General features: G+C 44.1%; 2 long non-coding RNA genes across 2 annotated transcripts; both read right to left on the bottom strand.

The window, feature by feature from the left end:
- Positions 1-12,272: 12,272 nt before the first annotated feature.
- LOC129739037 (uncharacterized) lies at positions 12,273-12,762 on the bottom strand. Its single transcript, XR_008735728.1, has 2 exons — positions 12,587-12,762; positions 12,273-12,528 (listed from the first exon to the last, which is right to left on the bottom strand). It is a non-coding gene; the product is annotated as an uncharacterized LOC129739037 (long non-coding RNA).
- Positions 12,763-12,857: 95 nt separating this feature from the next.
- LOC129739038 (uncharacterized) lies at positions 12,858-13,576 on the bottom strand. Its single transcript, XR_008735729.1, has 3 exons — positions 13,307-13,576; positions 13,121-13,199; positions 12,858-13,032 (listed from the first exon to the last, which is right to left on the bottom strand). It is a non-coding gene; the product is annotated as an uncharacterized LOC129739038 (long non-coding RNA).
- Positions 13,577-13,627: the final 51 nt, after the last annotated feature.

Here is a 13,627-nt window from a genome sequence, read left to right as displayed (position 1 = left end):
TACGAATTTTCGATCAAAGCGCCCAATATCCCTGAAATTTCCAGCAAAAAATGGGAAGAGCGCTTCATCAGTTTCATCGATCGAATCGCCTCAACGGAGCTGAGACTATCCGAATAGATGAAATAGTGGTCTACGGGCAGAGTGCGAATGTGTTCCAAGGTACAATAAATTGCGGCTAGTTCGGCAACGTAAACGGAGCATGGCTCTTGAAGCTTGAACGAAGCTTCAAAGCGCTCATTATACACTGCGAAACCAGTCGCGCCGTCGATTCTAGAACCATCAGTAAAGAACATTTTTGTAGGGTCAATTTCACGTACTTTTGATGCAAAGATTGAAGGAATGACGTTGGGTCGGACGTGATCTGGAATTCCACGGATGTCAGCGGTCATGGACAGATCGAATTTTATTAAGGAACTGCTGATCGGGTAAAAGTGACTCGTGTCCGAATTTAACAAAGAAGGGTTTATTTCTAACTGACTAAAAGTTTGATAATTGTTTACATATTTTACTTGCGAATTAATATTCATAAGCCTTTCCAAATTTTCTATCACCAAAGGATTCATAGTAACACTTCGAATTAGGAAACGTAGCGATAAATCGAAGAACCGATTTTTCAACGGCATTATTCCCGCCAGTACTTCGAGACACATCGTATGTGTCGACTGCATACAACCCATGGCAATACGCAAACAACGATACTGTATTCGTTCTAGTTTAATCAAGTGGGTATCCGCGGCTGACCCAAAGCAAAAGCTTCCGTATTCTATGACCGACAGTATCGTTGTTTGGTATAACCTGATGAGGTCCTGTGGATGAGCACCCCACCAGGTTCCAGTAATCGTTCGAAGAAAATTGATTCTTTTTTGGCATTTTTGTGTCAAGTACCTAATATGTTTTCCCCAGAGGCATTTAGAGTCGAACCAGACACCCAAATATTTAAAACTAAGAGATTGAGTTAGAGTTCTACCCATCATAAGGAGCTCTATTTGAGGAGGGGAATGCTTCCTTGAAAAAACTACTAACTCGGTTTTACTAGGCGAAAACTCGATGCCTAGGTTCCTGGCCCAATGTGATAAATTATTTAGAGTTTCTTGCAACGGAGGTTTAATTTGAGTGCCTTTTTTACCTGTGATATGAACAACACAGTCATCCGCAAGCTGTCTTAGCGTGCAATTTTGTGCCATACAAGCATCGATTTCTCGGACATAAAAGTTGTATAGCAGGGGGCTTAAACATGAGCCTTGGGGTAGACCCATGTAACTAATTCGTTCAACTTTGGTTTCTCCATGACTAAAATGCATGATTTTTTCAGACAACAGGTTATATAGAAAATTATTCAATATTGGTGAAAGTCCGCAAGAGTTAAGATTACTAGAAAGCACTTCTATGGACACCGAATCGAATGCCCCTTTGATGTCCAGAAATACTGCCCCCATCTGCTCTTTTTGGGCAAACGCCAATTGAATGTCTGATGAAAGTAATGCTAGACAGTCGTTCGTACCCTTGCCTCTACGAAATCCAAATTGTGTACTTGACAACAGATTGTTTGATTCAACCCATTTATCCAGCCGAAAGAGAATCATTTTTTCGAGCAATTTCCGGAGACACGAGAGCATTGCAATCGGCCTATACGAGTTGTAATCAGAAACTGGTTTTCCCGGTTTTTGGATGGCGATGACTTTCACTTGTCTCCAGTCATGCGGGACAATGTTCATCTCTAAACATTTATTAAATAAATTCAACAAGCGTTTCTTAGCGGTATCTGGCAGATTTTTCAACAAGTTGAATTTGATTCTGTCCAGTCCGGGAGCAGAATTGTTACAAGACCATAGCGCAAGTGAAAGTTCGACCATCGAGAATTGATCCTCCGTTTCGGAACTATTCTCTGTGTCCCGAAAGATTTTCTTAACTGGTACTGCGTCCGGACAGACCTTTTTCGCGAACTGTGTCAGCCATCGACTAGAGCTTTCCTCACTTTCGTTCGAAGGTGTGTGATTTCGCATGTTTCGTGCTGTTTTCCAAAGCGTGTGCAGAGACGTTTCTCTAGATAACCCATCCACGAATCGCCGCCAGTACCCACGTTTCTTGCCCCTGATCAAGTTCTTGAACTTGCGTTCCAAGGACAAGTAACGTTGGAACTTCTCTGGCAATCCGGTTCTGCGAAACTCAACAAACGCCTTGCACTTTTCAGCTCGCGCGCGCGTGCAATCTCCATCCCACCACGGTGTGGGAGGCCGTTTCTGTATCGTCGAGTTTTCATTCCGTCTGACCTGTGCCCCGATTGCACAGTCCACAATTGTCCCGGAAATAAAACTGTACTCTGCCTCCGGAGGCAGTTCGTCTGTTGAGTCGATGGCTTCAATGACACCCGATGCATACTTTTTCCAATCTATATTCTTAGTGAGGTCATAAGGAATATTGATCTCTTCGGGTGGACTACGACCACTGGTGAAAGAAATATTGATAGGCAGATGATCGCTTCCCTGAGGGTCTTGGATTACCTTCCACGTACAATCCAAACTCAGAGAGGAAGAAGCTAATGAAAGGTCTAAAATACTATGCTGTGATTGGGATCCATTAATTCGAGTCACTTCCCCATTGTTTAAGACAGTCATGTTGAAGTCGTCGCACAGCTCATATATCATGTTAGCACGATCATCATCACGTGAGCTACCCCAGCCCACGCCATGGGAGTTGAAGTCTCCCAGAACTAGTCGGGGTTCTGGAAGAAGTGAAATAATATTCGCCAATTGGTTCCCGCTCACGCTTGAATTTGGCGGAATATATACCGAGGCTAGGCAAAGGTCTTGACCTTTAATTCTAGCTTGGCAACTGACGACTTCAATACCTGGAGATGGTTGTAGTGGAATACGATAGAAAGAGTGGCATTTCTTGATACCCAAAAGAACGCCACCCCCTCGTTGACCATCACGATCCAGGCGAATAATATTGTGGCTATGGAAGTTGAAATCTGTGTTAGGAGAGAGCCAAGTTTCGCATAAGGCGAACACATCACAATTCAAATTGTGTACCAATACTTTAAAGGAGTCTAATTTTGGTAAAATACTTCTGCAGTTCCATTGCAATATAGAAACAATTTCTCTTACCTCAATGGACGAGTTATTCATCAAAAGAAATTGCTTCTGCGATGAGGGTCATAGTACAAGCTTTCTTTTTCAAGACTTCTCTCAAAAGAGGTACAAACATATTAATCATAGTCCTCCAACCTGCTGGTACACTGAAAAAGTCCAAGATGAACGCAACAATTTCCGAAAATTTCATCTTACCATCAGATGAAAAGCTGGGCAAACTGTTCGACGATGGATCAGATGCAGTTTCTCTGGGAATTGTTGCATTCCTGTTTGCTACTGATGGTCCTGAATTCTGAAGGAAAGTCTGGGGTTTTGACTTACCAGAAAGTGGAGGGAAGTCCTTCGGGGACGGATTAAAACCCGGAGGTCTCTGAATAGGAGGGGTAGAATAACTATTTCCACTTTGAGGATTTTTTGTTTTATTAACTTTGCTGGCAGCTGATCGGGGTTGTGTGTTAGTTGTGCGTTTCCTTTTTGGAGCCTGTGAAACATTTTTTTTAACAAATGGCCCAGCTGATGTTCCTTCACATGGATCCTCCCCTTCGGATTCATACTCACTTAGAAGGTCAAACTGGTTCTCTGAGACGATTGGCAAAGACTTCATCAGCATGTCTCTATATGATTTCTTAGAGCGGGTTTTTAATGAAGTCTTGATTTTTTCCCGGCGCGATATGTACTTCGGACACGCCGAGAGAGCATGAGATTCCTCGCCTGTGCAATACAAACACTTGCTTACTGCTTGTATTTCACACGAAGCTTCCGCATGCTTCTCCCCGCACTTAGAGCAGCGTGCCTGATTGCAACAGTAGGCGGCCGTATGATCCAACTGCTTGCAATTCTGGCAGTACATGACCGAAGGCACATAAAGTCTCACAGGTAGACGAACCTTCCCGATCGCAACGTAATCAGGAAGTGCAGTGCCGGAAAAGGTAACCCGGAAAGAGTTTGACAGGGAAAATGTTCGCTTTTCCCCCTCGCCAGATGCTGTTTTCAGCTGACGCGCGTCCAGCACCTTGACCGTGGGAAGACCAGGGTCTTTGAATCGGCCAACCCCGGACTCCACAAGATCATCGACGGTCAAACCCTCCTCGGTTACCACTCCGTCGATTTCCACGTCACGAGCGGGAACGTATACGCGATACTCGATCGTAAACTTCGGGTCACAAGCAATGGCATTTGCTTCCTTCAGGCTACCAACAACAATGCGCATCTTGTGCGGTCTCATCGGCTGGTAGCTGATTACGGAAGGGTAAGATCTGTCGAGGTCTCGGGCGATGGAAATCACATTAGGTGATTTCCCGTTCATTTTGGACCGGATGTAAACTACCCAAGGTCCCTCCGATTCAGGTTGGTAAACCCGACGACGAGGGGGAGGTTTGGGCAGCTCGTTAGCTTTTTCATCTGGGGAATTTTGTTGAGGGGTGGATAATGATGCGGAGTTGCCGAATACGAAGGGAACAGGGGAAATTGACAGATTATAGGACTGAGGTAAGGGGTCAGGGGTATTTTCCGTGTCCGATAGGTACATGGGATGTTCAAGTCGTTCCTCGGATAACATTTCCTCGGAACCATCCTCCTGAAAAGGGGGATCTTCCCCCGCCTCGCCGTCGTCATCCATTAGGCGGGAACTTCCGACTTAATGGGTAGCGGAGAAACAAAACCAATTACAAAAAATTATTAAAAAAAAAAAAAAAAAAAAAATGAAAAAAAAATAATAAAAAATAATAGTAAATAAATGATATTATTATAAAAGGTGTTAATAACTAAAGCGAAAAAGGAGCAAATAAGAATAACAAAAAAAAACCAAAAAAAACTTTTGGAGAAAAAAAAATATTTAAAATAAATATTTTTGAACCACCCTAGGTGGTCGAACCACCCTACACCAACTACTGGCGAATCAACAACGTGGTCTTTTGTTGTTGACCGATTGGTACTGGGAGACTATCTGCAGCAGCAGGGCCTTTTGTCTTCTGCTGGCTGGCGGAGAATCGATGATAATTTCGATCAATGTTTCGATTACGATTTATCGAAACGGTGTCCACTTAATCGTGATATATCACTGGCACGCACTTTTTCACTTGGGCTGTCCTTGCGGTATACATACCCGGATAAAACAGCCAAACTATTTCTCACTCACTGCTGTTCATCTTTGAGATCTATCGACGATATGAATGAACAGCCTCCCAGATTATTGATAATCGATGAAATTTGTGGGATTGGGTAGCCCTCGTTGACCATAATGGAGTTAAGATGCCTTGCATCCAAGCAGACGCGGTAACTCCCGTTTTTCTTCTTGACTGCCACAAGAGGGTTGTTCCACGGCGAAAAAACTGCCTCCTCGATCACATCCAACGAGATCATTCTGTCTACTTCGCGGTTGACCTCTTCCAGGACATATTGGGACATTGGGTAATATCGCTGCTTCCGTGGCATGGCTTTGCCCACATCTATACGGTGTTCATAAAGCTCCGTTCTTCCCAATTTCCCTTCCTGGGCTTTCGGAAATAGCTTGATTGTCTCATTCAGTATCTGCCGTTGTTCTACCGATAGTTCCTTCATCGGCTCTGCTTCAAGTTCTTGCTCAGTAATCATTGAACAGCATACTGCTTTGACTCCGAACGTTTGCCAAAAGTTCATGCCCATGATGGCGCAGTCTGGCAGACTCGGCACAAGAAGGACTGGTAATATTTCATTTCGATTGTTATATGATATCGGTAGACGAGTGAAGTGGTTTATTTTGTGTGGTGTTCCATCCGCTGTTTTGATCCCACCGTTCAGTGTTTCTTTTCGCAGTCCAAGCTCTTCTACAATCTGTGCTTTACTGCCACCTAACAAAGAACAGTTTGCACCACTGTCCAACAGAGCTGTAACTTTCTTTCCAAGAACGTCCAGAACGGCGTGTGGACGGTTGTCATGTCCGGGATTGATGATTATAGAATTGATATTTTGTAAGTCGGGAGGTATTGAAGGTTGATCGATGTGTTGCGAAGAATCTGGCCCTCCCTCTACCACTTCCTCGCTGCGGCGTTTTCCGCTTCGCTGTTACAAACAAGACAGCTGCGTAACGTGTAACCTTTCCGACCGCATCTGTAGCAAAAGAGAATTGCCTGTGCCTTCGTGCAATCCGGAAACCTATGCCCCTCCTCATCGCAGTTCCAGCAAAGCGCTGGGCGGTACGCTGTATGCTGAACAGGATCTAGATCGTACATGTTGCTGCCTGCTTGCTGAAGCTGCTGGTTCTGGAGCTGTGGTTGATAGTGCTGTTGGAATTGCCGTTGAGGCTGCTGTTGTTGAAGCTGCTGCTGTTGAGGCTGCTGTCGCGGCGCCCATTTAGCTTGCTGTTGCAACGGATGTTGTATTCGATAGCTCTCCGCTTGACTGCCTTGCCGATTCACCAAATTGTTCTGACCTGCCGAAGTTGTAGGCGGTTGCTGACGCTGTTCCGGTCGTTGTTGAGAGTGTTGCTGATGTAGTCCTGTGTTGAAACGATTCGATCTGCGCTCCAGTTGAAGCTTCATGGCACAAACTTGCTCGTACAGCTGGTTGAAGTCCCCTTGCAAACCGTTTGCGTCTTCTGGATCCACTAGATCTGCTTCAGTTTGGATAGCTGACGTTGAAGCCGCACCTTGCTGGGCCTCGTTCTCCACCGCATGTACTCTGTTGAAGCGTGGCTGTTGTATTGGAAGCCGATGCGATGGTGCTGAGTATGATGTGGCTCCGTACAACTGCTCGTCCGCCTCCACTGCTTGCAATCTCCCGAAACGCTGCTGCTGGTGTTGCTGAGATCGACTTGTTGTTGCTGGTGTTGCGAAGTTCGGTTCTAGTAAGCTGTTGTGCGGAATTGGAATCCTGCGCTGCTGGTTCAGCAATAGTCTTGTTTCGTCGAAGTTGCTGCAGACGTTGACCAGGTCCATCAGTGTCTTTGGCTGAGCGGCTGTTACTATTGTTGCATAGTCCATGTTCATGTTTTTCTTGACTATGAACAACTTCTCCTCTTCCGTAAGTGGTGGATCGATGAAGCGGAATAGTGTAGAGATGTCCCGGAAGAACTTATCGAACGTTTCGTTGGCACCTTGAAAACGGAAGCTGGCTTCCAACCTCAGGATCTGAGCATACCCGCTAGGCAGGAATTCCCGTCGAATTTCTTGCTTGAATGCTTGCCAGGAATACAGGCGACGTTGAGCAAGTGCTCTTGAGTACCAGTCGAGTGCGTCTTCAAGCAACAGGTGCTTGATAGAAGCTAGAAGTGTCTGATCGTCGATTCCCTCAGATCTGGCAAACGTCTCCACCCGGTCCAAGAAAATGTTGAGGGAAGTGGTGTCCTTTTCACCTCGGAACTTGAAAGGCCAATTGTGAATCGCCTTCTGCATCCGCCTGTCGTAGTTGCTACCACTTCGGTTTGTAAAGCTGTCGTTCAACTGCTGCTGCCTCCTTTGTCGTTGTTGAATGTCGAACCGCAGTTCGTCCAGAACGTTCACAGCAGCCAGACCAGCCGAACTACCCGACCTCCGGATGATTACTTCCTCCGAGTCCCTCTGTCCTTGTCTGCCTCCTTGGAACGGAAGAGAAGACGGCTCAACATCCGCCTCTTGCATCCGTGCTCGTGCTCCTTCCTCATTTCCGGCTGCTTGTGGCCTCGGTGGAATCGTCAACGCATCGCAGGCATCCCTACTGCTACTGTTCTCTGCCTGGATGGTTGGGACACTAGTTGAAAGGCTAGTGTTTTCTGTTTCACTTAGCACCATATTGACTGCACTGTTCACGCACTCTATCTGAGCTAGCAGCGTCTCTACAAGCTCGCACACGACCCTACGCGTTTCCTCTAAACTCGCGACCACTGGAATCAGTGATAATCTTTGCCGGTAATGAAGCAATCTCGATTTCGCGCAAGCCATTTGATCGGCGTTTCTATTCTGCGTGGCTAAATCAACATGATTCCTCAATTCTACAACTGCCCTCTGGCAGACCTCGATGTTCAACTCCGGCGACATTACGTGTTCTGAATTAACATAGATGGTGTCTCTTAGGGTGTCCTCTTGGACAAGAGCTTTTAACTTGACAACCCTAGCTCTTCTAGAGCATGGGGCTAGATTCGTAACATGGCGCAAGGCCAATTCATATTCCATCTCCTCATCATTTAGATGATACAACTCAATTTGTTTATTCATCATCATTTATTTGGATCAAAAACCAGATATTTTCAGTGGACTTACAGATTAAAATAACAACTTGATACGATACAAAAACTTGAGCAAAAATCAAAATAAACCTAACAGTTGCTTTTACAATTCAACTGTAATAATAATCATCACAATATCATCATAACATTTAATGATATTTATTAAATTAAACGAACAAAATAATACGGTTCGTTTTTAGTTGGGCGCCATTTGTTATGGAGGCAGATTGTGGTCGGTGCCACATAAATAAACAATTCAAAATTTGAGCTAAATTTTCTATTTTGGCAACATTTTTAAACCCCCTTCTCCCAGCTAGAACATGTGTGTCATTAGGCTTTCACTTACGCTTCGTTGGGGTTATCACCCGGGACCTGTCGCTCGTCTCGCAGCGTCGCCTCATGCTTGCGCGATCCTCCACTAGTGCTGCTCTTCCGTAGGAGGCGGAGGCCGCCACACGCGACCCTGTCGCGCCTCGTCGGAGCGCAACCGAAATGGCTGAGCCCAGCGTTCGATGGTGTTGATTCCGATGGTGCCTCTTCTGACACTGTTTCGCCTCACGCGACTCTGTCGGGTCTTGCTCGAGTGCAAGCGAAGCTGCTGGCCCCCACACTTGATCCTGAAGCGCGCCTTGTTGCTGATAGCGCCTCTTCCGGACGCTTCGTCGCCTCTCACCTGAGAGTAGCTGGTGCTGCCGGTCGCAGCGCACAATTTTGGCGCACCTGTCGTGCTGCTGGCGCCTCTTCCGGACAATGCCTTGCCTCACGCGACTGCCGCGTCTGCTTGCCGAGCGTAATCGGCGCTGCCGAGCACCACGCTCGATTTTGGCGCACCTGTTGTGCTGCTGGCTCCTCTTCCGGACAATGCCTCGCCTCAGGCAACCTTGTCGCGTCTGCTTGCCGAGCGTAACCGATCCTACCGGTTGCCACGTTCGATTTTGGCGCACCTCTCGCACCGCTAGCGCCTCTTTCGGATGATGTTTTCTGCTTTCCGCGACCCTGTCGCGTCTCACGCCGATGCTGCTGGTCGCCACACTCCTTTTCGGAGCACCTGCTATGCCGATGGCGCCTCAGCCGGACAATAGTTTGCCTCCCGCGACCCCGTCGCGTTTCTCGTCGAGCGTAACCGGTGCTGCCGGTCACCACGCTCGTTCTTAGGGCACCTGCCGTGCCGATGGAGCCTCTGCCGGACGATGACTTGCCTCTCGCGACCCTGTCGCGTCTCTCGTTGAGCGTAACCGGTGCTGCCGGTCACCACGCTCGTTTTTAGAGCACCTGCCGTGCCGATGGAGCCTCTGCCGGGCGATATTTTGCCTCTCACGACCCTGTCGCGTCTCTCGCCGATGCTGCCGGTTGCCACACTCCTTTTCGGAACACCTGTTGCGCTGCTAGCGCCTTCCCGGACACCGTGTTGGCTCACGCGACTCCGTCGCGTCTCGCTGGCCGTAGCTGGTACTGTCGGTCGTCGCACTTGTTGATGAAAGGCCTGTGGTGCTGATGGTGCCAGCACAGATAGCGGAAGAAAAAAGGGCCCTGTAGGGAATTCAAAGGATTAGTCCTCCTCGCCCCTTGAATAACTGCCGGGAACTTACGCAAAGCGACCCTTATTCTAACTTTTGCTTCCTTCCGCCCGTTCTGGTGGTCTTCCGACTGAAGTTGCCTGTGGCTTTTCTTCCTTCCGGCCGTTCCTTTGCTGGCCTTCCGACAGGGGTATTCCGTGGTGCCACGTTGCTTGGAGTTCGACTCTGTGCCTGAGTCGACTTTCCTTCCTCCTGAACTGAATTCCCGATCTCCCTTTGATCGATTCGGATCAGACGGAATTCGTTTCTCCGGAGAAGTCCGAACAGCACACTCCGCGCTTTCAATGCGGTCACTCTGCGGTTAGGTTTTCCCTCGTTGTACCGCCACGCGGGAATCCTCGTTGACAGTTCTTCGCATACACGCTTAATCTTTTCCATCCATAAGTGTCATTCTTTCTACCCATTTGCTCTAAATATTTTCTGCATGGGTTTGTTTTTTGCGTGAGCCTGTTCAATGTTCTACACTACAATGTTGCTTTAGTGTGGGATGGGTTATTTTAAGAAGTTGTTGCCTTGTTGCTCATCGTATCGTTTTCATTTCAGGACAAAACATGACGTAGTGAAAAAATTCATATGCAACATGGGTTATGCCTCCAATAGCCAAACCTGTAGGGAGGGAGTTTCATTCGGGTTGGCGGGGAAAGTTCTCAAGTTTAAGTATTTTTGAGGTTCAGTGTGTGTAAATCGTTAAACTGTTCGGTAATTGTTTCGGTAAAAAATAAACGAACATCGTTAAATAAAGAATCGATTTACCGATGTTCGTTTATTTTTTACCGAAAAAATTACCGAACAGTTTAACGATTTACACATGTTAGGATTTCGGTAAAAAAATTACCGAACTCGGTAATTTTCGTTTACTGTGTACGTCATTTTCACCCACTGGGACCTTAAAGCACAACTACTTACTTTTAGGTTGTTGTGCTTTAACCTACTAGTAAGTTCCTGGGGAAGGAAGACTGAATAAAAAAAGAAAAAAATCTTTCAAACGTCAAATTTCTCTCATCAATCTACCGACCAGTGCGGAGGTTCAAAATTTTACTTTCTTATTTAGTGATTTTAAATAGAACTTGTTTGATGCTGAAAAGCACTTGTTTTGCATAAAACAATGATTTAATGAGGTTTTGTTTTGCTCTGGAAAATTCTTGTATAATATGGCGTATTGAGTCGCTCAAATTTCGTCAAAGTTTTGAAGCTGATAAATAAAAATGGTTTGATTAATTGTTGTTCTAAACATTTAGCTAAATCTTAATTTAGCACCCAAACAACTGAGTTACATGACTCGCAACACGAAACTGATCACTGAACTTTAACTGAAGTTAAAATTTGAACGATTACAAATCTTTTCAACAATTCCTGGCTTTTTGCCGAACAGTGAAAAAACGATGCAGAAAACGATGCAGAAAATTTCAGTCTTCCTCCCCCAGGTAAGTTCCTGCACTGAAGTGACGATTTACGTCAAAAGTACCTAGAGTGGGTTGTTTTTTTCTGTCCGTGTAGGATTTCGGTAAAAAAAATTACCGAACTCGGTAATTTTCGTTTACTGTGTACACACAAAAAAAAAGCATAGTAAAATTACTAGATCCGTGGTTTAAATGAACAACACGCAACCATATTTTTGAGTCAATAATGTTTTGTTCTTAAAAATACTCCACGCATGGTAATTTTACTATGTCATTATTTTTGATGCGTATGGTAATTTCGACTGCAAACATGTTGAAACTGTCAATGACAGCAAGATTTCTTTTACTTCGTACATTGTAAAAGTGCTATTTTTGTATAATAATAATAATTATCCTTTATGGTAGAAAGGAGTATGGTATCATGATAGAAATAATAAAATAAAATAATATCCATTTTTTAACAATTTTTTTATTTTTTCAATGAAATAATCAAATCACTTAATAGTAGTGGTATTTATCACGCCGGACCGTTTCACCCCTTGATGATTCATCGAAAAATTCTGAAAAAAAAATTTAAGAAAAGTCAATTAATTAGCAGATCAAAATTATCGATGGTTGAACTTACGGTTTTTTTTTTCATATCGATTTGCGATGTTTTGGCAGTTCTCTCGAGGCCATCAATCCAGAAGGCGACAATCTTCCAATAAACAGGTACACGCAGAAAAATATATTTTAAAAATAATAAGATTTCGGCCAAAAATAATAAAAATTTTGGTTGGGAAAAAGCACAAATATATTTTTGGCCACATTGAATAAAAGTATCGTTTTGATTTAAAGTTATCGTTTGATTGAAAACGAAATACACCCTTTTTAAAAATGATCCATCATACTTGTCAAAATAATAATATTTTGGGTAAAACACACAAAAATTTTTTGACCTAAAATTAAAAAATAGGGGGGGTTAAAAATTAACATTATTTCATGATTTGAAATCATTTGTGATTCAATTCAAACGAAAGCGAAATTTTTGATTATTTTCGGATTTATTAAATTTATTGTTTAATGCTTGTTTATTGGAAACATTATGCCTTTTTCATTATGAAGTCTCCGTGGCACATTATGATCAACCTTTCACACTAACCGCTTGCCTTGGGGAATAACTAACCCATGTTGTAGCTGCTGGATGAAAGTAATGGTCCGCCTTACTTTTGAATGCATGGTCCGATTTTCTTCCTGAACAAGCCACACCAGTTTGCATGTTAGTCCAATCCGATGTGTCCCTTAAAAAAAAAAAAAAAGAATAAATACCTCACCCGAAATTGAATTTATGATACAAACCTGGAACAAATCCGGAGGGGTCCGGCCGCACCGACGAATGGAGTTTGTTGTTCCGAACAGTCACAGCCGTTTCAGTGGCTGCTCAGGATGTTTCCGCAGCTGCTGCTGACTGTTCGGATGAGGAAATTTGTAAAAAATCCTTTTTCTTTTAATTTTCGTTTTTTCTTGTTTTTCATTTTTTGGCATACTACACGTTTAAAGAAATAAGCCGACTATTGGTTTTGAATTAAACCAAATTTTATTTATAAGTAAAAAAATATGAGTGTGTAAAAATTACAAAATTTTATTATTATTTCCGATTGATTTTTTAGTGAAAGCTACCACAAAATCTACATTGGTAAAGTAAAATAAAATAACAAAACGTTTTGTGGAAACCAACCCCCATTCTTTTTCTGCGTGTAGGTTCCCACGGTCTGGGAACTTGGTTTGCATCGAAGAGAGCTTTCCTGATTAAAAACAAATAAAAAAAAACATTTGATAAGTTCAAAACAGTTAAGCAGTAGATAAATTAGGAAAAATAATCAATTTACTCACCTGAAGGAATGTATTTCTCTAACCGACTGATGTCACCTGATACTGCGCCCCGTTGCGTAAAGAACACCATTCGCCGTCACTAAAATAACAAAAAAAAACGGTGTTTCGATTTTACACACAGGATTGATAGAATTTTCTTTTTGTTTAAAGTAACTGGCTAAATGAAAAGAACACAAACTCACTTACTTGGAAAATGCATTTTACGGCCAGACTTATGTGCTGTCCGCTGGTTCCCTGTGCATCGATTCGGAAACGTTCTATGAAGCTGCGGGATGGTGTTTCGTTCTTTTCCAGAAAGAGTGCCGGTCGGTTGCATCAGTGTTGAAGGCCATTTCCCAGGCAGACAACACATATCGAAGTTGACCGAAAAACTACAATTTGATCAGCGACGGATGATTTCAAATTGGCCACGATCTCGCGAAGATGTTTAATTTCGCGTTCCAATTTGCGGCGGAATGACTCGGAAACAAAACAAAATACACTCAAATGAAAAACATAATAAAATTA

Source organism: Uranotaenia lowii, chromosome 1, assembly GCF_029784155.1.
Source record: "Uranotaenia lowii strain MFRU-FL chromosome 1, ASM2978415v1, whole genome shotgun sequence".
NCBI classification, from domain to species: domain Eukaryota; kingdom Metazoa; phylum Arthropoda; class Insecta; order Diptera; family Culicidae; genus Uranotaenia; species Uranotaenia lowii.
The sequence above is the reverse complement of the archived record's forward strand: the minus strand, read 5'-3'. Positions and strand labels throughout refer to the sequence as shown.